Source organism: Lepidochelys kempii, chromosome 1, assembly GCF_965140265.1.
Source record: "Lepidochelys kempii isolate rLepKem1 chromosome 1, rLepKem1.hap2, whole genome shotgun sequence".
Taxonomy (NCBI): Eukaryota; Metazoa; Chordata; order Testudines; family Cheloniidae; genus Lepidochelys; species Lepidochelys kempii.
This window is the reverse complement of record NC_133256.1, coordinates 211,663,635-211,684,224: the sequence shown is the minus strand read 5'-3', so window position 1 is coordinate 211,684,224 and position 20,590 is coordinate 211,663,635. Positions and strand designations below refer to the sequence as shown.

The following is a 20,590-nucleotide window of genomic DNA, read 5'->3' as shown; positions in this document are numbered from 1 at the left end:
CAATGACTTAATACTTGATGACCATTTGCACTGGTGCATTCATCAGCCATGTATGCAAATTTTCTGAATGCGGTGAGAGTTCTTCACTTTTTCAACTGTTGAGTCTTTCACTGTTGCACCACATGCATCTAGCCAGTCAGTTGAGTTTCTTGCAGAAAGATAGTGAGCATTTGCTGGTCTTGTTCGGAACCAGTGTTCAACTTCAGGATGAACAAGTGACAATGTAATTAACATTGGCCTCCAGTTTGTAGTGTGTGGTATCTCTTGCCTAAATAGAAAGTATGATGCCACAGCCATGTTTGTTCACATGAACTGTGTTGAATAACAGCCTCATTAACACTCACCGGTGTTGTCCTTGGTCAGTGGAGACTCAGAGTTCAGAGATGTTTTCACATGAGTTCACCTCCCAGTTGGGGGGCAAGAAGGCACCTTGCTTGTTCCTCCAGCTGCTCACTGTTCGCTCTGGCCACTGTTGTTCATTGTGCCACCGTTCACTCCATCGCTCTGTTGCCAATGGCCCTGTGCCATCACCTTCTGCTGCCACTGTGACCCTGCAAGTTGGTCTCTTGAAGTTCCACCCAGCTCTCAGTGATTTCGGCTGAGCTCTCAGTGGGGGAACCTCACTGCTAGTGCAGGCTGGGCCATCTCTTCCACAGAAACACTGTCCCACAGCAGGTCTAAGCACTTAGACCTGATTTCAGCTGTAGTGGTTACTTAACAGAACAAAAGACTATCTATGGAGCCTAATCAGCTCTGTCTTTAAACAGTGGAGAGGGGCAGGTCAAATAGTACTTGTGACTCAGGCAGACCATCAAGCAAAACACCTGTTCCCACCCTCTCTCTTGATGCCCTCAATCAGCACAGGTTAAGTACAGTTCTACTGCCCTTTACTCGTACAATAAGAATAACAAAATTTATTACTGCCCCCCCCCGCCCCGCATTCAAGTGATTTGTAACCCAGCCCCAGACAAAATCTATCACTTGGGCAACACAGCTCTATTTGCTGGATACCTAGGTAGATTAGGTGTGAATGTAAATACAATCTGGTCCTGAAGCCTTTCCCCCCAGCCCCCAGCTCATCACTAGCTGTCAGGGAGAGCTCATTCAGACTTTGCTTACAAATCATCATTTGAAATTATTAGGTTGGCCAACATCACCGAAATGAATGCACTGATATTATCATAAAAACAACAGCTGTATAAGGAAGCTAGTCCGTGTTCACACTTTTCAAATCTATTATACTTTTTCAGATACACGTGTTTTATGATACACTGTATATGCTTTTAAAGTGTGTATTAATGTTTCAATTTCAATTCAAATTTCCAAACAATCACTAAATTGGCAACACTGCATGTAACTAATTCACAAAACTGGGTGGGGGTTGTTGGGGAAATTTAGGGGGGTAAACACCCCCATAGGGAGGGTGTAGGGAAATCCGTGTATGTGGTGAGTGGGCAGCAGGGGCTCTAAGCACCTGGGCCATCCTGCATAGCTCTGTAACTTATCAGACTCTGGTCAGTATATGGCTGCTCAGAACACCACAGGCAGCAGTGAATGAAACTGGCCAGTAAGGTAGAGTTCTCTGCAGCTACTCCACTCTCCCAGGAGAAATAGGCTAGTGCATTTTTAATAACCTGACTCCCAGCGGTAGGTTGTGCTCCATGAACAACAAGCTTTCACAAGCCACCAACATTTGCCACTGTCCACAAACATCACATGACTCCTCCTTGGTTTATTCACCTTCTTCATCTTTTCAGAAAATAACCTCTGGCAATGATAGAAGCTCAACTGGTCTGTAACAGGGCTATGACTGATGCTGTGTCAGACCATGGGGAGAAGCAGCAGGGGGTGCTCTATGTTAAAACAGTACTAAAAGTATTCCCAACCATTCCTCCAGTGTCTTTCATCCTGAAGGATCCCATAGCACTTTACATATAGAGATAATTTATCCACCACTGATATGTGACCACCTCTGGGGTGGAAGATAGCAGCCATTCTACACCAGTGCCATTAAACAAAGGTGCTATAGGAAGGGAAATGTAATTAGAGACAGGTTGTAATTACCACATTGGAATTTGGCCAGCACCCAAGAATAACATCTCTACACTTGAGAATAATGTCAGTGGATCTTTAAAAGCCACAAGTGGTCAGGACCTTAGCTTTGGATCTCATTTGAAACAAAGGAATTTGAAGCAGCAGAACCATCCCATTCTGCATGACACTGGACCATGGAGTGACTCAGAGGAAAGAGTGTTCTTTGTAGTCACCCACATCACTGCCTACAGCACAGCATCCTCATCACCACACTGGAGCACTGGGCTCAGTACTGACTTTCAACAGACAACACCCTCTACTGAATCATCCCCACATTCAATGTAGCACAGTGAACCTGGACATGACACTGGGGCACTAGTTAAAGACCATTTGCAATCAAATAAAACACCAGAGCATCCTTTGCAACATTAGAGACATGATGGCCAATTTCCAGTTCTTTTCTCCACAAGTCCAATTGGATAAGATATTTATTTCTTGCCTTCAACTGTTGTGAGGTATTATGCACTGTTAGATAGAGATCATTCAAATTGTCCAAAATTTGATTTTTCAGTGGAATTTTTGCAATTTTTGTGTGTGTGTGGCATTTTTCTGCCTATTCTTCTGTTAAACAGTTGGCATACTCCATCTAGAGGTGGCTGCATTTCAGTGGTGGGAATAACAATTCCTGTATATATAGATTTTTAAGTGCTTTTGCATCTTTGAATGCAAAGGCTATAATACTTGAAATAGCCTTCATCAACTACCAATAACAAATCTTCCACTGTTGTTTGTAGTGTTGATGTAGCCATGACAGTCCCAGGATATTAGAGAGACAAGTGGGGGTGAGATAATATCTTTTATTGGACCAACTGCTGTTGGTGAAAGAGACAAGCTTTTGAGCTACACAGAGCTGAAAAGACCTGGAGATGAGCTTTGTGTAGCCAGTAAAAGATATTACCTCACCCACCTTGTCTCTCTAATAACAAATCTGTCCACTGAGTGTCACTGCTGTGCTACAGAAATGCAAGGTGTTTTCTGGGCGGAACACGTGGTTCTTGAACGAAAAGATGTAATTCCATATTTTGTGCTATACTCACACACATACACATACACCTCAAATGAGAAGAATGTCACAATCCCCATGAAATACCTGGAGAAGCACTAGAATCCCCATTAAATCAAACTTTTCCTCCATCATCTCCTCTCACCTAGGCCATCGCAGCTCCTTTCTCTCTTGTGTCCCTGAGTCTCGGCTCTCCAGACTCAGACAGATGCAGAAAGCTGCTGCCTGACTCTTCATATGTTCAAAAAAGGCAGGCTCAGCCCATTGCTAAATACCTGCACTGGCTCCCTGTCATTTAAGGATCCAGTTCAAAATTGCTGTCCTTCTCCCAACCCCCTACTTGACTTGTTCCAAGCTATTTCACAGATTCTCTCTTTCTTTATTCACTCAGCTGTCTTCTTTGCTCTTCTGCTACTGGCCTCCTAGCTGTCTCTCCCTATCTTTGTTGGTAATAAATCCTTCTCCTCTACAGCTTTTGAACTATCTCTCGCAACTTTCTTATCCCTCGGTCTCGGTTCATATCTTCGCTGAAAATGTATCTTTCTATTCCTTGTCTCTGACTGTCTCTCCTCCTCTCCACTATTATCTATCTCCGTAAAGAGTTTTTGAATACAGCGTGCGTAAAAACTGTTCTACGGAATAAAATGTTCAGGAAGAGGGGGGCGTGCATATGTGTGTGCATGCTAACACATGCACATGCACAGAGGAGTACCTTGGCACTCCCCACCTCTGGAGACCCATGTTCAAATCACAACAAAGTGAGAAAGGGATTAAACCACCACATCCACTTTGGAGGAGGATGGTTTCGTGGGAGCCCTGCCTATTCCATGGGAGTTTTCAATCTTCGCATATTGTGACCCCTGGTGTGTAATCAGCAGGCCTTCCATGACGGCTTAGGGTATGTCTACCCTGCAATCGGAGGTGTAACTGCAGCACTTGTAGACATGAGCTAACTTTGATCTAGATAGATCAAATAACAATAGCAGTGAAGCCTGGATGGTATGGGCAGCAGCATGGGCTGCCTGCTGAATTGCACACCCAGACCCGTGCTTCCCTGGCTTCACTGATATTTTTATTCAAGCCAGCTAGATCAAAGCTCACTATTTTTTATAGATTCCAAGGCCAAAAGGGACCCTTGTGATCATCTAGTCTGATGTCCTGTATAACACAGGTCAGAGAACTTCCCCAAAATAACAAGGAGTCCTTGTGGCCCCCTAGAGACTAACTAATTTATTTGGTTTATTTCATAAGATTTCATGGGCTAAAACCCACTTCATCAGATGCATGGAGTGAAAAAGACAGTAAGCAGAATATATATTCTAGCACATGAAAAGATGGGAGTTGCCTTACCAAGTGGGGGGTCAGTGCTAAGGAGCCAATTTAATTAAGGTGGAAGTGGCCTATTCGCAACAGTTGACAAGAAGGGGTGAATACCAAGGGAGGGGAAATTACTTTTGTAGTGCTAATGAGGCCAATGCAATCAAGGTGGCCCATTTCCAATAGCTGACAAGAAGGTGTGAGTATCAGCAGAGGGAAAATTACTTTTTGTAGTGACCCATCCACTCCCAGTCTTTACTCAGGCCTAATTTGATGGTGTCCAGTATGCAAATTAATTTCAGTTCTGCAGTTTCTCATTGGAGTCTGTTTTTGAAAATGTTTTGTTGAAGAACTGCCACTTTTAAGTCTGTTATTGAGTGTCCAGGGAGACTGAAGTGTTCTCCTACTGGTTTTTGAATGTTACAATTCTTGATGTCTGATTTGTGTCCATTTATTCTTTTGCGCAAAGACTGTCCGGTTTGGCCAATGCACATGGTAGAGGGGCATTGCTGGCACATGATGGCATATATCTCATTGGTAGATATGCAGGTGAACAAGCCCCTGATGGTGTGGCTGATGTGGAATTAATTTGCAAACTTGACACCATCAAATTAGGCCTGAATAAAGACTGGGGGTGGATGGGTCACTACAAAAAGTAATTTTCCCTCTGCTGATACTCATACCTTCTTGTCAACTGTTAGAAATGGGCCACCTGGATTGCATTGGCCTCATTAGCACTACAAAAGTAATTTTACTTCCCTTGGTATTCACTCCTTCTTGTCAACTGATGCGAATAGGCCACTTCCACCTTAATTGAATTGGCTCGTTAGCACTGACCCCCCACTTGGTAAGGCAACGCTCATCTTTTCATGTGCTAGGACAGGGGTCGGCAACCTTTCAGAAATGGTGTGCCAAGTCTTCATTTATTCACTTTAATTTAAGGTTTTGTGTGTCAGTAATACATTTTAATGTTTTCTAGAGGGTCTCTCTCTATAAGTCTATATATTATATAACTAAACTATTGTCGTATGTAAAGTAAACAAGGTTTTCAAAATGTTTAAGAAGCTTCATTTAAAATTAAATTAAAATGCTGACCTTACGCCGCCAGCCCGCTTAGCCCGCTGCCAGCCTGGGGTTCCATTCACCTAGGCTGGCAGTAGGCTGAGCAAGGCCTGCGGCCGGGACCCCGGCTGGCATGGGGCAGGCAGCCAGAACCCCAGACCGGCAGCAGGCTGAGCGGGGCCGGCGGCCGGGACGCCAGACCAGCAGTGAGCTGAGCGGGGCCGGCGGCCGGTACGCCAGTCTGGGATCCCGGCCCTGCCCACATAGAGTGGGTACCTACCTTCTCCCTGGTTCTAGCCCATTCTTTTTCTCTCTCTCTGCACTGAGCTGAGGGTGGGAGTGCACTGACATAGGGCTGGGGGTGAAGGAGCAGGCTAGGGGTTGGGGTATCAGGTCTGGCCAGGAGCTAGAATGAGGGAGGGGGCTCAGGGTTGGGGCAGGAGGTTTGGGTGTGGAGTGCTTACCTGGGCAGCTCCCATTTGGTGCAAGGGGTGCAAGTGGGAATGTGTGGGGGATGCAGGAGCTCCCGTTTGGTGCTCAGGGTGGGGGTGGGAATGTGGGGGGTGCAAGAGTCAGGGCATGGGGTGTGGGGGGGGCTGGGTATGTGTGAGGGTGCAGGAGTCAGGGCAGAGGGCTGGGGGCACGTGAGGAGGGTGCAGAAGTCAGGGCATGGGGTGTGGGGGGTGCAGGAGTCAGGGAAGGGGGCTGGGGGAATGTGAGGGGGTGCAGGAGTCAGGGCATGGGATGTGGGGGGGCTGGGTTTGTGTGGGGGGCTGGAGTCAGGGCTGGGGTCGTGGGGGGATGCAGGAGTCAGGGCAGGGGGCTGGGGGAATGTGAGGGGGTGCAGGAGTCAGGGCATGGGATGTGGGGGGGCTGGAGTCAGGCTGGGGTCATGGGGGATGCAGGGGTCAGGGCAGAGGGCTGTGGGGGGGGTGCAGGGGTCAGGGCAGGGGGCTGGGAGCACCCCCGCGACCCTAGCCCACACCCCCAGCCCCCTGCCCAGAGCAGCTCACGGCAGGGGGCTGGAGGGGATATGCCCTGATTCCACTCCCCCGTCAGCAAGGCTCCATCTCCGCCTCCTCCCCAGAGCAGTGAGCGCGCTGCAGCTCCGATTCTCCCCCTCCCTCGCAAGGGCCATCAGCTGATGGGCGGCAGGGAGGGAGAGGAGGAGGAGCAGGAACCCAGCACGGTGAGGGAAGAGGCGGGGGACGGGGAACCGCCCTGCAGCAGCAGCCAGCAGGACCAAGCTTCTTCACCCTGCCCCCATCGGGGGGGAGGGGAAGAGAGGGCCAGGGCGGGCAGGATTTTTAATGGCACGCTGCTACCTGCCAGGGTCCCGGCCTGGGTTCGGCAGCAGGCTGAGCAGGGCTGGCAGCTGGGACCCGGCAGGCAGCAGCATGCCATTAAAAATTGGCTTGTGTGCCATCTTTGGCACACGTGCCATAGGTTGCCGACCTCTGTGCTAGAATATATATTCTGTTTACTGTCTTTTTCACTCCATGCATCTGATGAAGTGGGTTGTAGCCCACGAAAGCTTATGCCCAAATAAATTTGTTAGTCTCTAAGGTGCCATAAAGACTCCTTGTTGTTTTTGCTGATACAGACTAACACGGCTAACCTGTCCCCGAAATAATTACTAGAGCAGATCTTTTAGAAAAACATCCAATCTTGATTTAAAAATTGTCAGTGATGGAGAATCCATCCATGACCCGTGGTAAATTGTTCCAATGATTACTTAGTCTCACCATTAAAAATGTATGCCTTGTTTCCAGTCTGAATTTGTCTAGCTTCAACTTCCAGCCATTGGATCATGTTATACCTTCTCTATTTGCTTGAGGAGCCCATTACTAATATTTATTCCCATGTAGGCACTTACAGACTGTGATCAAATCACCCTTTAACCTTCTCTTTGTTAAACTAAATCGATTGAGCTCTGATTGCAGTGCAGATGTATCCTTAGTTAGAGAGACCCTGTGCTGTGAGATTAGGCAGCACAAGCTGCATTAGTCAGCCTAAGAGCCAAAGAGAACCATAGAATTTGTGTGTGTCCAGTAGCCTTAATAAAGAATCCCTTCATATTCATTGCCACAGTGTCCCAGCTCTTGTCTGCAGTGAGGGACATCACATGTGATTCCCTTCAGATGTATGCACCTCAACTCCCCAAAAACATTGTGCTTGTTCCCTATAGAGCTTCCAAGGGGGAGCTGTGGTTTCCAGGCCTTTCTAGAATTATTCACAAGTGGCAGAGGAAATCCACAGGGGCTGGGGGAAAGCGGCTTCTCCTCACCTCCAGGCAACTGCTGACTTGTTTGCTCATATACTAGTGTGTGAAAGAAAATGAAGCGCTTTGAAATACGAAGCAGTGGCCCGGAATCACCCTTCAGGTGAGTGACTGCACCAGGGTAGCTGGCAATGGTTACATGAGTCTAAGGCCAGCTTTATCCTAGTAGCTGTTTGCTGGTATAACTACACCAGTATACTATACCAGCAAAGGATTCCTTGTGTGGACACAGCTTAGATTGTTTTGCCAGCATAGTTTATTCCAGCCCCCCAAGCAAAATAAGATATATCCGCAAAGACTCAGCTTTCCTAAAACAGCTCTCGATCGGGTATCACCCCTCCTCACTCCCCTGACCGACACAGTTATGCTGGCAAAAGTCCATAGTATAGACCTGGCTTTAGTGGCTCCAGGTGTTCAAAGATCCAGCAGGACCAAGAGGTGCCAGATATGTAATCCTTAGGAGTGCAACATAATTTCATGGAGAGAACACTCAGGAGGTGAGTGAGATTAGAATGGGGATCTGAGTATTTGTCAGGGATAACAGGGCTGACTGACTGACAGATGGAGGGCGTTCTGGGCACTTGAAGGGGTTTGGTAGGTGGGATTGGATCGCCATATTTAATTTGCCATGAGGAGTGTTTGGAGGCAGGGCATTTTAAGGGGGAGGTTCAGCAAATGATGCGGGGAGATGGCTGTTTGTTAGAGGGGACTCCATATTTCATAGACACTAGGAGGGTAAGTTCATTTGGAGGGAGGACTGGACAGTTTGATAGCTGGGAGGGGGAGGTTGGGTTGGGGAAATTTTGGGGATGTAGATGTGTTCATCAACAGGGAGGAGTTGGGGGCAAAGGGGGCTTGCAGATGGTTGAGCTACTGAGAGGGAATTTGGGGATCTTGAGGAATTTAGGAGGGTTAAGTAACAAGGAGGGGGCTTAGGCACTTGGGGGAGGGGACCACGTGGATAAATGTATGTATCGTCAAGTTTACTCTGTACAGGACACACATTCATCTCTCCACTTCTCAGGGCTGCATGTTTCTTCTGTTCCTGAGCTGAGCTAGGGAGCCAGATCTGTAGGACTCACAGAAGTTATTCCCTCTTTTCCCTCTGCAGCTGCAGCATCCCTGTGGTGTCTCATGTTCCTGGGAGCTTTGAATTAATCCACTACGTCTGGGCATTCAGGTAAAGAGCCAGCAGCTGTTATTGAACACGCCCAGACGGGCTGAAGGTCTGCACGGAATTGACTGAATACTTCCAAAAATGCCCCGTCCCAGCATGGAACCAGGCCTGCTGTAAAACCCGGCACGGATTCTACAGGCGGCAGCCTCTCTGCTTGGGTCTTCCTCAAATCCTGGTCCAGAGCTTAAATGACTGGTATTCCTCCTGGGCATTACTTATATGGGAAGTGGGGCTGGAATACTGTGATGCTGAGTGTATTATAAATGCCTTGACTATATAGTTTGACCAATAGATAGATGGAACAATAGGACTGAATAAAACAGATAGGCAGACTGATGGAAAGTGGATAGCTATATAAGATAGATGGACTTCAAGCTCCTATGGGCAGGGACCTGTCTAGCTAACCCTAGGGCTGTCCCCACACACCTTTGGGCATGGTACACATTATAAATAGCAATAATAAAGATAGACACATGCCTCTTTGCTGGGTGCTGATTTTTCCCTGTCTGGTTTGTGTTTGTTCCCTGCAGGATGGAGACCCATGTTGCAAAAGACACAACAGCAACCCTGGCACTCCGAGAAGAAGTTAATGAGGGCTGAGAGAGAACAAGGAGGTGAGTCAGTCCACAGCAGTGCTGAAGCAGGAACATCCCCCTCCCTACAGGGTTTGGCTAAAGCCCAGAAGAAGCCTCATTGCTGGTGGAAAATCTTGCAACTTAGGGTGCGATTAGAAAAGCAAAGCACATAACTGGACAGTATTGAGTGCCACCAGCTATAGATGCCGACTGGCCAGCGTGGAATGCTGCAGGCAAACTGCACAGTGCCTCTCTGGGAAGCAGGAACATTTCATCCTCCAGTACCATCACTGGCTTTGTATTCACCTTTTCATCCTCTCACTTCTTCTGGCTACCTACCGCCTTCCCAAGATCTCATCTGTGATCTTCAATGGTTTTCATCCTCCCCAGGACTCCACTCTCTGTGCCAGGGGTCTCCCTTATGTATCAGAGAGAAAAAGAAGGCTTTGTCTACTTTAGCACTTTTGTCAGCAAAACTTTTGCCAGTCAGGGTGTGAAAAAAACACACACCCTGACCGACATAAGTTTCACTGACGAAAGTGCCGGTGTGGACAGAGCTGTGTCAGCGAAAGATGCTCTCCTGCTGATGTAGCTACTGCCGCTTGTTGGGGATGGTTTCATTATGCTGGTGGGAGAGCTCTCTCCCTTTGGCATAGAGCGGCTACACAGGAGACCTTACGGTGGTGTAGATGCAGCGGTACAGCTGTGCTGCTATAAGGTCTGTAGTGTAGATATAGCCTAACTAATCCCATGGGTATAATCAGTGGCAAAAATCAAGGCCAAAATATTTGAAATGCACTAGAAATATGTGATAACCAGTGTTGCTGACTCACAGCTATTTACCTGCTTTTGTGGGATTTTTCTCAGAACTGGATCAGGAAAATGTGCTAATTTAGATTTCTGGAGCCATGTTCTGAAAGGTGGTGAAGCACTGGAATGCGTTACCTAGGGAGGTGGTGGAATCTCCATCCTTAGAGATTTTTAAGGCCCGGCTTAACAAAGCCCTGGCTGGGATGATTTAGTTGGGGTTGGTCCTGCTTTGAGCAGGGGTTGGACTAAATGACCTCCTGTGGTCTCTTCCAACCCTAATCTTCTATGAGTCTACGATTTTGAAGCAGAACTCCCCACTGAAATCAATTAGGAATTCTGCTTTGAAACTGATGGCTAAATATGGCCCCCAGTGTGTAACAAATAGTTCCCTTCCTATTCTTTCCCCTACCTCCCACCCCATTCATTGGCTTCCTACCTACCCCCCTCTTCTACCTCTACACCCACATTCTTTTTTTCAGACTTGTTCTCTCTCTCTCTCATTCTTTCTCTCTCTCTTTCTCTGTGTGTGTCTTGTTCTCTCTGTCTCCCTCTCCCAACACACCTCCCCTTTCTCTTATGAAGCTCCATTCCCCTTGTCTGACTCACCCCTCCCTTCCTGGCCTCCTTTGCGTCTCTCTCATGGGTGGTTTTGTCTCTCTGGTTTGTGTGGTCTGCCCTGCACATTCCAGCTCTTTTCTCTTCAGGACACAACATGTTCCACACAGAGAGGGGATTTATAAAATGGATTATGCTTTGCTATTCAGTCTTTTGTTTTCAGAACACACCTTTTTCTTTTGTTTTATGTATTAGGATGTCTGTGTGTCTCTGTACATATTTGTGTGTCTCTCTACTACGTGTGAGTCTGTGTGTCTATAGTATGAATGTGTATATGTAAATTGGTGTATCTGTTTCATTGTGCATGTTACACACAAATACATAGGGTCCGATCCTTCTGTTACATGTAAGACCTTTGCCACTGACCTCATTGTAAGCAGGATTAGGCCTATACACACTGGTCTGAGACTGAGTGTATTTGTGTATATGTTTCTGTCAGATACGTTTGTTTCTGTGTCATGGCTGTGAATGGGTGCAACACTCCATGTGCATGTCAGGGCTGTGCCTTGAGATGTGACAGTCTGACTTGGGGAAGAGGGGAGATTTCAGAAGGTGGAAAATATTTTAAAAGCCCCCTTGAACTGCACTCACAGCAGAATCCAGTGGAGGGAGAGAATTTAAACACCACCTTGAAATAAATCCCAACTAAGGGAGTCTCCACCCCCAGCCCACCAGCAAGAGAGATTTGAAACAGCAGGTCTGGATGTTGCATATGCGTGTATGTGTCTGTGACACAGGAACTTTGCCCAAACTTCTTCATTCAGAGCAGCCCCTCTTTCAGCCTTGGCTTTCACTGGAGGAGGAGGACAGAGCGGGGAGGGGGACTGTTCCATTAGCTCAGCAGGGAGAAAGTATTCCCATACCCATCCAACAAAGCAGCTACTTCTTCTCTTCTCCACCCACAATGGAGTGGTAGAGTCTTGCTGCTCCTCTCTATGGGCCAGATGCTCCCCTTTGTAGTTAAAAGGGGCAGAAAAGGGAAAGACGTGAAAAAATTTACTACAGAACTGAGCTGAGTAAGGGCCTGGTGCTAAGAAGGGCTGAGTACCTAAAATTTCCACTGAAGTTAATAGCAGCTGCAAGAGCTCAGCAGGTGCTCTGCATCTCTCAGGATTAGGACCCTAATTAATATGTATCCATCTAGTCATAAGGAGGGGGGAAAAGGCTTGTAGTAATCAGGGGCTGTGGGGATTAAGGGGATCCCACTGAGGGGATTAAGAAACCGGCTATGCTTTTGGGAAAGGTGTAGACAACTGTGCACTGCTACACTTAAAGCATAATCTGCAGGAAGGGCCACTGTGTGTGGAAAAGTGCAGAAAACTTTTTAGAGTACCTTACAGTCAGACCTGTGGCCATGTCTGCAGATGGACCCTTTTTTAAATAGCCACTGAATCATATGTATTGTGGTGGGCTGGCTGAGTGTGTGTGTGTGTGTGTATGTTTATAGCAGTGCCTCGTTCTGGAGGGAATCATAACTGCTTAACTGTGTGTCATAGGCCTTACACTGCTAGCAGCAAAGGAAGATTCCCCTTCAATAGCTGTCACCTGGGCTTTAGGAGGAGGCACCTCCAAGTTCTACCCCTTTCCACTAACATAAGCCCAGTTTCTAATCTGCTCCGCCCTGGCCCTGCCCCCACTCCACCCCTTTCCCCAGTGCCCCACCCCTGCCCTGCTCCTTCCCACTCCCGCTCTGCCCCGCCTCTTCCATGCCCAGTTCTGCCCCCTTCCCCTGGCACGCTGCGCCCTCACTTCTCCCCCTTCACCTCCCCTATGCCTCCTGATGCCACAAAACAGCTGTTTGTGGCAGGCGGGAGACGCTGGGAGGGTGGGGGAAGTGCTGATTTGCAGGGCCCGCTGGCGGGCAGGAGGCACTGGGGGAAGGGGAAGATTCTGATAGGGGGGCTGCCAGTGGGTGCCTCTGGAACTCGTCATCTGGTCTCTGCCCCGCGAGCCTCCCTGGCTGCCCCGATGTGCAAATTAAGTCAGCTGAATGCCATCCAGCTTGTCTGCCTCTGAACAGCACCCAGGAACCATATGTATGTGCTCATGCTTCATACCATCCAGTTCCTCACCCTTGTGCCACACCCCAACACCACGTGGTTGGACCTGTTGCCACTTAATGAGGGTGAAGAGCCCCACTGGGCCAGTCTGTATTACACTCTGGTCCCATGGTTCACAGGTGATATTAGCTGGTGGCTCCTTCATGAAGCCATAAGCACAGGTGTCTACCTGGCACAGTTTACAAACTCCCCAGACACCTGTCCTTTCTGCAGCAAGAGAGAGATCCTGGCACACATCTATATAGGTTGCATCAGGTTGCAGGCCCGATTCCAGCTCCTACAGAAGCTCTTATAGAAGTTCTGGCTGCACTTTTCTTGCACTTCCTGATCCTCACACTCCATCTGTGGCCTCACAAAGTTACAGGATCTCCTCAACAGCCTCTTCCTGGCACTGGCCATGATGGCCATCCATCATGTCAGAAGGAGGAAGTTGGATGGGGTTGAAGGGGTTGCTCTGCAAATGTGAGGCCTATTTCTGCTCCTTCTTGAAGTCACATCTCCAGGCAGAGTTCATCTAGGTCATCTCCTTTGGCTCCCTGGGTGCCTTCGAGGAGCAGTGGGTGCTGTCTGGGGCTCCCTGCTTTTGAACCAATGATGCTCACTACCATCCCTGTTTTTTTCATTTGTTGTCCCCCAAATTTACTATACTTGAGCAGTGGGTTCAGTTGCTCCTCCTCTTTGGCTGGGGGAGGGATCTTTAGATGTAGCCTGGCTTGGGCCCTCCCTTTTCCCCAGGAACTCAATAGGTGTGGGGCCCATTTTCGTTCCCTGCAGTGTTCACTGGCTCCTTAGAAACCTTTGAGGAGCAGTGGGTGCTGTCCCCTTTTGGCTACTTGATTTTTGCCAAAGACCTTCACTGTCCCTGTTTTTCCATTTGTTGTCCCAAGTACTCAGTTGTGCCCTGGGTTTGCTGGCACAGCCCCTGGCTAAGGGGAGTGCCTTGCGCTGTGTCTTCCATTTTCCTGGTACCCACAACAGGCACCACAAAGTTTGGTGTGGCCATGGTATAGAGCCCAAGGGGCTGGAAATTTCTTATCTCTCTCCCCCCCAGGGCAAATTCTGCTGGGAGCTGTGGGTCACTGCTGTCACTTTTCTGAACAACCTACTTTGCTTTGCCGGAGCAGCATGTGCAGCTCTTGAGCTCCGCCCCCCTCTTGATCCCACACCTCTGCGGACTAGCCCCTGTCAGGGGAGGGGACAGTGTCCCGTGGGGGACCTCGCTTGCGCTGGGAGCTGGGCTCCCTCTGGGCGTTTCTGGGCAGGGCTGGGGCACCGAACTGGGTGGAGGTTTTGCAGTGAGCTGCAGCACTTCTCGGCGCCCAGCTCACGGGAGCACCTAGGCCTCGGTGACACGCGAGAGAGATGCCCAGGGCAGAGCTGTGCGGCAGGACCCAGCCTGCAGCAGCTCTGACTCCACCCCCCAGGCAGAGGGGAGCCCCAGCCCGGAGCGCTGAGTCCCGGGCACTGGAAGGACGAGGGGACCCCAGCCTGCCCTGGAGGCGCTGGGCGGAGCGTGAGTAGAAAGGAGACGGCCCCAGCGTAGAGCTCCGCCCCCGCCCCACCCCACGGGCAGAGGGGAGCCGCAGGGACAAGGGAGTCTGAGTGGGGGACTGGCCCCCGCGCGGAGCCCCGCCTCCGGCAGCTCGAGAAATGCTGCCGGTGGAGTGGAGAGGGAAGGAGCCGCGGCGGCTGGGATTGGGGATCTGGTGGGGGAAGCAGCGGCTGCAGCAGTAGCGGGAGCTGCTGCTCCGGGGCGGGGGGGTCCTGCAGCCATACAGAGCTCCCTGCGCATTGCACTGAACCTCGGGAGCTGAGCCGGGCCTCTGCAGGGGGAGAGGAGGAGCAGGGGGCTGAAGGGAGAGAGATCCCCTCGAGGGAGACAGGCAGCTCAAGGGAGAGCGATACTGGGAGAAATCCGAGCAAGGGAGACCTAGAGATCCCACCCTGGGGAAGAGCGAGAACAAGGGAGAGAAAGAGATCCCAAATCAAGGGAGAGCGAGAGATCGTAGTAAGTGGTAGAGCGAGAGAGATCCCAGCACGAGGGAAATTCCAAGAAGAGATTAGAAGAAGAAAGAGATCGGGAGAAAGGTCCCAGCAAGAGGGAGTGAGAGCCTAGCAAGAAAGAGACCCCCATGAGAGGAGTCTCCCAAGCAAGAGATCCTATGAAAAAATCAATCCCAGTAACAGAGAGAGGCAGGCAGAAAGCGATCAACAAGCCTGAGAAGACAAAGCACTAGTCAATGTACAGTAAGTAACAGTCCTGCACTGGCCCCAAGGAGATGGACTAGATGAAACCTACATTCTTTGTGTTTTAACTTTTCTGATGCTATGAGATTGGCATAATTCTAGCAGAAAAGATCCCTGAGAAAGCTTCCTGAATGACCCTAGAAAGATCAAAGTAAAGAGAAATATTATTAGGATCCCTGCAGAATCGACTGCAGAGAAAGAGAGAGGGAGAAAGAGATATCATCGTATACCAGCAGGAGAAGGGAGAACACAGGAGAGAGCGAGATCACAGAGTAAAGACTTTGTGATCCCATCAGAAGAGATCTGAGAGGGAGCCATCATCCAGGACATCCTCAGTTCTCTGTTGTGAGATCCTAGGGGAGAAACAGAAACAAACCAGGTACTTTTTCTGAGTGACATTCCAACTCCTTTTTTATGGGAAAGGGGGTTTGTGCTGTTTAAAAACCTGTGTTAGTGGGGCTGGAAGTGGGTGTCCAGGCTTCCTTCTTCTGTCAGATGCTATATGGAAGCAGAGAGGGGAGAGATGAGCTGTATGAAATCAGGTCATGGTTTTGCTACTGCACAGCTGGGCTCATGGATATTACAAGCACAAGCAGATATTTCTCCCACATGCATGGCTTTCAGTTTGCTTGTTTCTGGCTATTTTTCCTCTCTGTAGCTCTTTCAAGAGCATCTGCTAAATGATGCCTTTTCTTTTCCTGAAACGGAGAAATGTGTGGAGTAGGTTTACCCTTGGTGTAACTCTGCTGAGGTTGATGGAATTACAAAGGAATGCCTTTGGCCCTTGCGTGTAGGTTGTTTAATGTGCCTGCAGTGGGGCATGCAGGGTATATATGTGTTTGTGGGGGAAGGAGGGGCAGGGTAGGGGTTAAAATTAACCTACTTCCTGGGGATGGTGGAAATTAATATACTCAACTGACAAAATCTGTGTGAATGTGTGGGTTGTGACAGTTAACCTAACATTTACTCTATGGTCCCAGTGAGATGATCTAACTTCATTCAAAGTCTCACCTCCTATACCCCTGTCCCTTGGTTGAGGAGGAGCTCTCTTGCCCTCTCCCCCAGCTACGTGGACAGAAGATGAAAGATAGTGAGGGAAAGAGTGCCCCAAGAGGGGACTCCCTCAATAGCCCTATTACTCCTTAATTATTCTGCTGGGGGTGGGGAGGGAGAAACCAAATGCAAATAGCAAACTGGATTACTAAAGCAGAAGGCAGTGCTGAAGGGGGAGTTGCCTCCAGCCATGTCTCCTGCTGCTCCTTAGCCTGGCACTGCCTCTTCTCCCCGTATCCAAGCAGGGTTGCCACCTCAGCTGGGAAGAAAGGGGGCGCTCCCTCCCTCCTACTGTAGTGGGGTCCTTATCAGAATCCTAGAATCTAGATCTGGAAAGCTCTGTTAGAACATAGCTAATCCATCTCCCTCTCCTCCCCCTCCCCCACTGCCACTGCAGGATCGTACCCTCCTATCTATTCTCCTGCTGAGGCTTCCCTTGGGGAAACTATTCCACAGTCTACTCAATCTTTGCTCTTACATGTTTCCTGAGCTCCCGCCTGAAAATATCACCCTGGCTTAAAATTCATCCCATAGTTTCAACCCCTTGCATCTCCCTAAACAATTCCTCTGTGTGTTGGCAGCCCTCAGATACCTGCAGGCAGTTATATCCCTGTCCCCGTTCCCCCACCACCCATACTCCTTTAGCCGGGTTAGGTTTGTTAATCTCTCCTCACAAATCAATCCCTCTCTCCAGCCCCGTAATCATTTTGCTTACTGTTCTCTGAATTCCTTCCAGTTTGTCACCATCTTTCTGGCAATGGGGTGCCCAGGACTGTATGTGTGTGAGGTGCCTTAATACTGAGTAAAATATCGTCTCCTCACTCTGAGCAGTGGAGCCTTATCAAGAGGGGCTGTTGCCTCTTTGCTCTGAGTGCTGGAGCAATGTAGGCCTGGTCTGCACCTAAAAGATAGGTTGAACTAGTTGTTCACTGAGAGACGTAGTTAAGCCAATTTAAGCCCCAGTATAGACCTGCTAAATTGATGGAATAATTTTTCCCTCAACCTAGCTACCACCTCCCGAGGGGGTGGATTAACTACAGTAATGGAAAAACTCCTTCTGTTGCTGTAGCAAGTGTCTATCCTGTGGCCCTACAGTGGCATAGCTGCAGCACCTCAGCTGTGCTGCTGTAGTGTAGAGAAGCCTGGAGAAAGGGACAGTAGTTTCCCTGCTGTATGCTGAGCTCCTCAGCTCTTCCAAACTGTTATTTTAGCGAGAACAGCTTGAGCTGGTGGAGGCTGTATTTGGCAAGGAGGGATCATTTCTCTCCTTTCTCCCAAGCCTGCTACAGTCTTCACCTCCCTGCCTTTTACTTGAACACATGCTGATGATAAGGTGTAAATATTTTGGGGGAAAGGCAGTTGGTGACCTCAAAGAGACACATGCTCACCCCCAGTGTGTGTCACTGTCCCGCAAGCTGCTGTATATGCCCATAACAAAGATAGCTGCTCCCCAGGGCCGGATTAACCTTTTGTGGGCCTGGCGCCAAACATATTTGTGGGCCCCCATGGAAGCAATGGAGCATGGTGATGGGGAGGTCAGTCCCCAGAGCGAGGGGCCAGCCAGAGGCAATGGGGCATGGCATGGCAGGGGCGGCCCTGCTCCGCCCAATGTGAGGGCACTATTTAGTTGCCAGACGCACAGTGGCCTGCCCGGCTGTGTGCTGCCAGCATGCCCCTAGCCCTTGGGGGCAGGCCCATGCCACACCACACAGCCTCCCCTGCCCAACACCCCCACAACTCCCTTTGGCCAGAGGCCCCCTGGACCCACTATGCCCAGCTCTCCCCGCAGACCCTTCCACAAATGCACAGTGTCCTGCGCAACACCACCCCTGCCCACAGCCCCACCACAACTGCCCAGCACCCCCTACAGAACCCTCCCTAGTGCCCCAACACACAGCGATCATCCCCGCCCCTTCACAGCCCAGCACCCCCCCCATACTCCCCATACTTCCCACAGACCCACTCCCCTAAGCCCTGCCTCCTGGCTGCACTCAGTGGCCCTGCTGGGAGGCAACTGTGGCTGAGCCGGCAGCACAGCCAGGGCTGGTCCCAGAGAGAGGAATCGCTCCGGCCCCTCGGGAGTGGCGCGATCAGCCAGGGGCCTGTTCTGGCCAGGGTCCCTCAAGATGCACTTGCCCAGCCAAGCTCTCCACACTGTCTTCCCCTACCTGGCTGAGGCTGACCAGGCTTCTGCACCAGTCCCAGGCGCTCAGCTTCAGGGAGACAGGTGGGGCCCCACAGGTAATGGGAAGCAGAGACTGCCCAGAGCTGAGGTGCACTGGGATTGGGCCAGGGGGCTGAGAGGAGCAGGGGGTGGGGCCAGGGGGTGGAGAGGAGCCCTCGGCCAGCTGGCGGGCAGGTCAGGAGGAGCAAGTGGTGGGCGGGGGGAGCCAGCAGGGTCTTGGGGCGCAGTGCAAGTTGAGTAGGCCAGGGCCCCTCAGCATGGGCCCAGCTCCATGGATTCACTGTAAACCTGACACTGCTGCTCCCTCAACCCATGAATGCTCATCTTCCTTATGCCCATCATGTATGTTCCCCTCCCCACAAGACACACACATCTTCCCCTTCTCTGAGCAATGTGACTGACTCTTGCAGGTGCATCTCCTGCCCCTCTACATGTCTTCTCCCCTGAGATGCTCATCTTCATCATGCATGCTTCCATCTGCTCCTGTTGAGACATGCATCCCCTCTATATGCGCACTCCACCATTTTCCCTCTCCAACCCCTTGGGAGAGCAGGGGAATGCACCCATAACATCCCTCCCTGCCCTTTTATTGTTTCAAAACAAAAACACTATTAATGACAGTTATGGTGGTGGAGTTAACTTTTGCTTCTCCTGACTGATTTTAAAGTTCCCCCAGCACAAATAGCTTGGCTATGTGCATATTTTATAATGTATATTTAACATTAACATTAACAAACAATAACAAACACATGCAGAAGAAACAGAAATAAAATATATTACATATAATCAGTGTTGCAAAGTTAATGTTGCTTGAGGGAACCTTAACTTGTTTCATTGCTTGTCTTTTTGTGATTTTTAGCTGCTGCCTTACAGTGCAATTCTGCTTTGCAAAGCTTGTGTAGAAATGGCATCATGGGGCTCCATGTTTATCATCCATCAGCAATTCCAGAACAAATGGGCTCAGCTTACGTGTAAACAGATTTTACAGAAAAACAAACAAAAAAATATGCAAAGTGGAAAGCTCACCTAAAAGAAAACCTAGGAGGGAGTTGATGAATTTAACCTCTGTACTTTGTTCTTATTTATCTTTTCCTTGCCACTCACCCCATCTCTCTCTCTTTTTTCCTTCTCCTCCTGCTTAAATGTCATAGTACTATTGTATCTTACCATTATAAAAAAGAAAATCCTCTTGCTCTGTTTTGTCAGAAAGCTTTGTATCATCTTACAGCAATCACGTATTTTAAAGATTGGTTTGCTAACTGTCAGTCCCACAAACTCAGCTCATGTCTGAAAGTCAAGCCGGGCTTTTTCCAACTCTCACCTCATTACTACTAACACAACTTTTGCATAGTTACATCTGTGTCACCCCAATGCCTTCATATTTGCTCTCATTAACACCTGTGCAATCTCGTGACCTTCAGTGACTGTGCACAGGTGTAACTTTTTAGAGCTTAGTAAGTACATCATCTTTTCTTGTGCCTTATCCACAGAAGTCCAGCACCCTCTCTCTCTAGGGTGAACAGAAGTAAAAAACAGGAAAATCTCATTTTAATCACTAAAATCAGCCTCTCTGGCTCTGAATATGCATAAGGAACAGGTCTGCTGAGTCAGAGGCCATTTGCACAATATCACTTTTCAGAGTTGAAATGCACTATATGTTTATAATTTTTTTTAAAAAAATGCACCAGTGCTGTCTTCCCAGCTGCACACATACAGTGCTTACAACCAATGTTCCTGTGCCTTCACAAATTGTGTACTCTTTTAAATACACTCTTACTACATCTGCTCTTAAAGAAGCATGCACTTAATGGAGGCATTGGTGCTGTGTTTGCAGGAAATGCACCTATGCCTCTACGAAGTCAGCTGGGAGCCACTTGGAGACCTGGGGAAAAGACTCCTCTTTCCCAGATATACACCACCTGAGAGGTGCTTGAAGACAGAGGCGCCGACTTTCTAACGTACCGGGGGTTGCTCGACCCCCAGCTTTGTCCCAGGTCCCACTCCCACTTCATTCCTGTCCCCCGCCTCTTTCTGCCCCATTCCTCCCACTCCCTGAGTGTGGCCCACCCTTACTCCTCTCCCTCAGCACCTCCTACATGCTGTGGAACAGC

At 49.3% G+C, this 20,590-nt stretch overlaps 1 protein-coding gene across 3 annotated transcripts in view; it reads left to right on the top strand.

Annotated features, from left to right (window-relative positions):
* Positions 1-14,204: 14,204 nt before the first annotated feature.
* Positions 14,205-20,590, top strand: part of LOC140898617 (ephrin type-B receptor 5) — a 138,787-nt gene continuing 132,401 nt past the window's right edge. The window contains exon 1 of one of the 3 annotated variants that reach the window (XM_073312699.1): positions 14,205-15,620. The gene's annotated coding sequence lies outside the window, so the exon portion shown is untranslated. The remainder of the gene's footprint in view (positions 15,621-20,590) is intronic. The other 2 variants (XM_073312682.1, XM_073312690.1) reach the window with 2 other exon arrangements.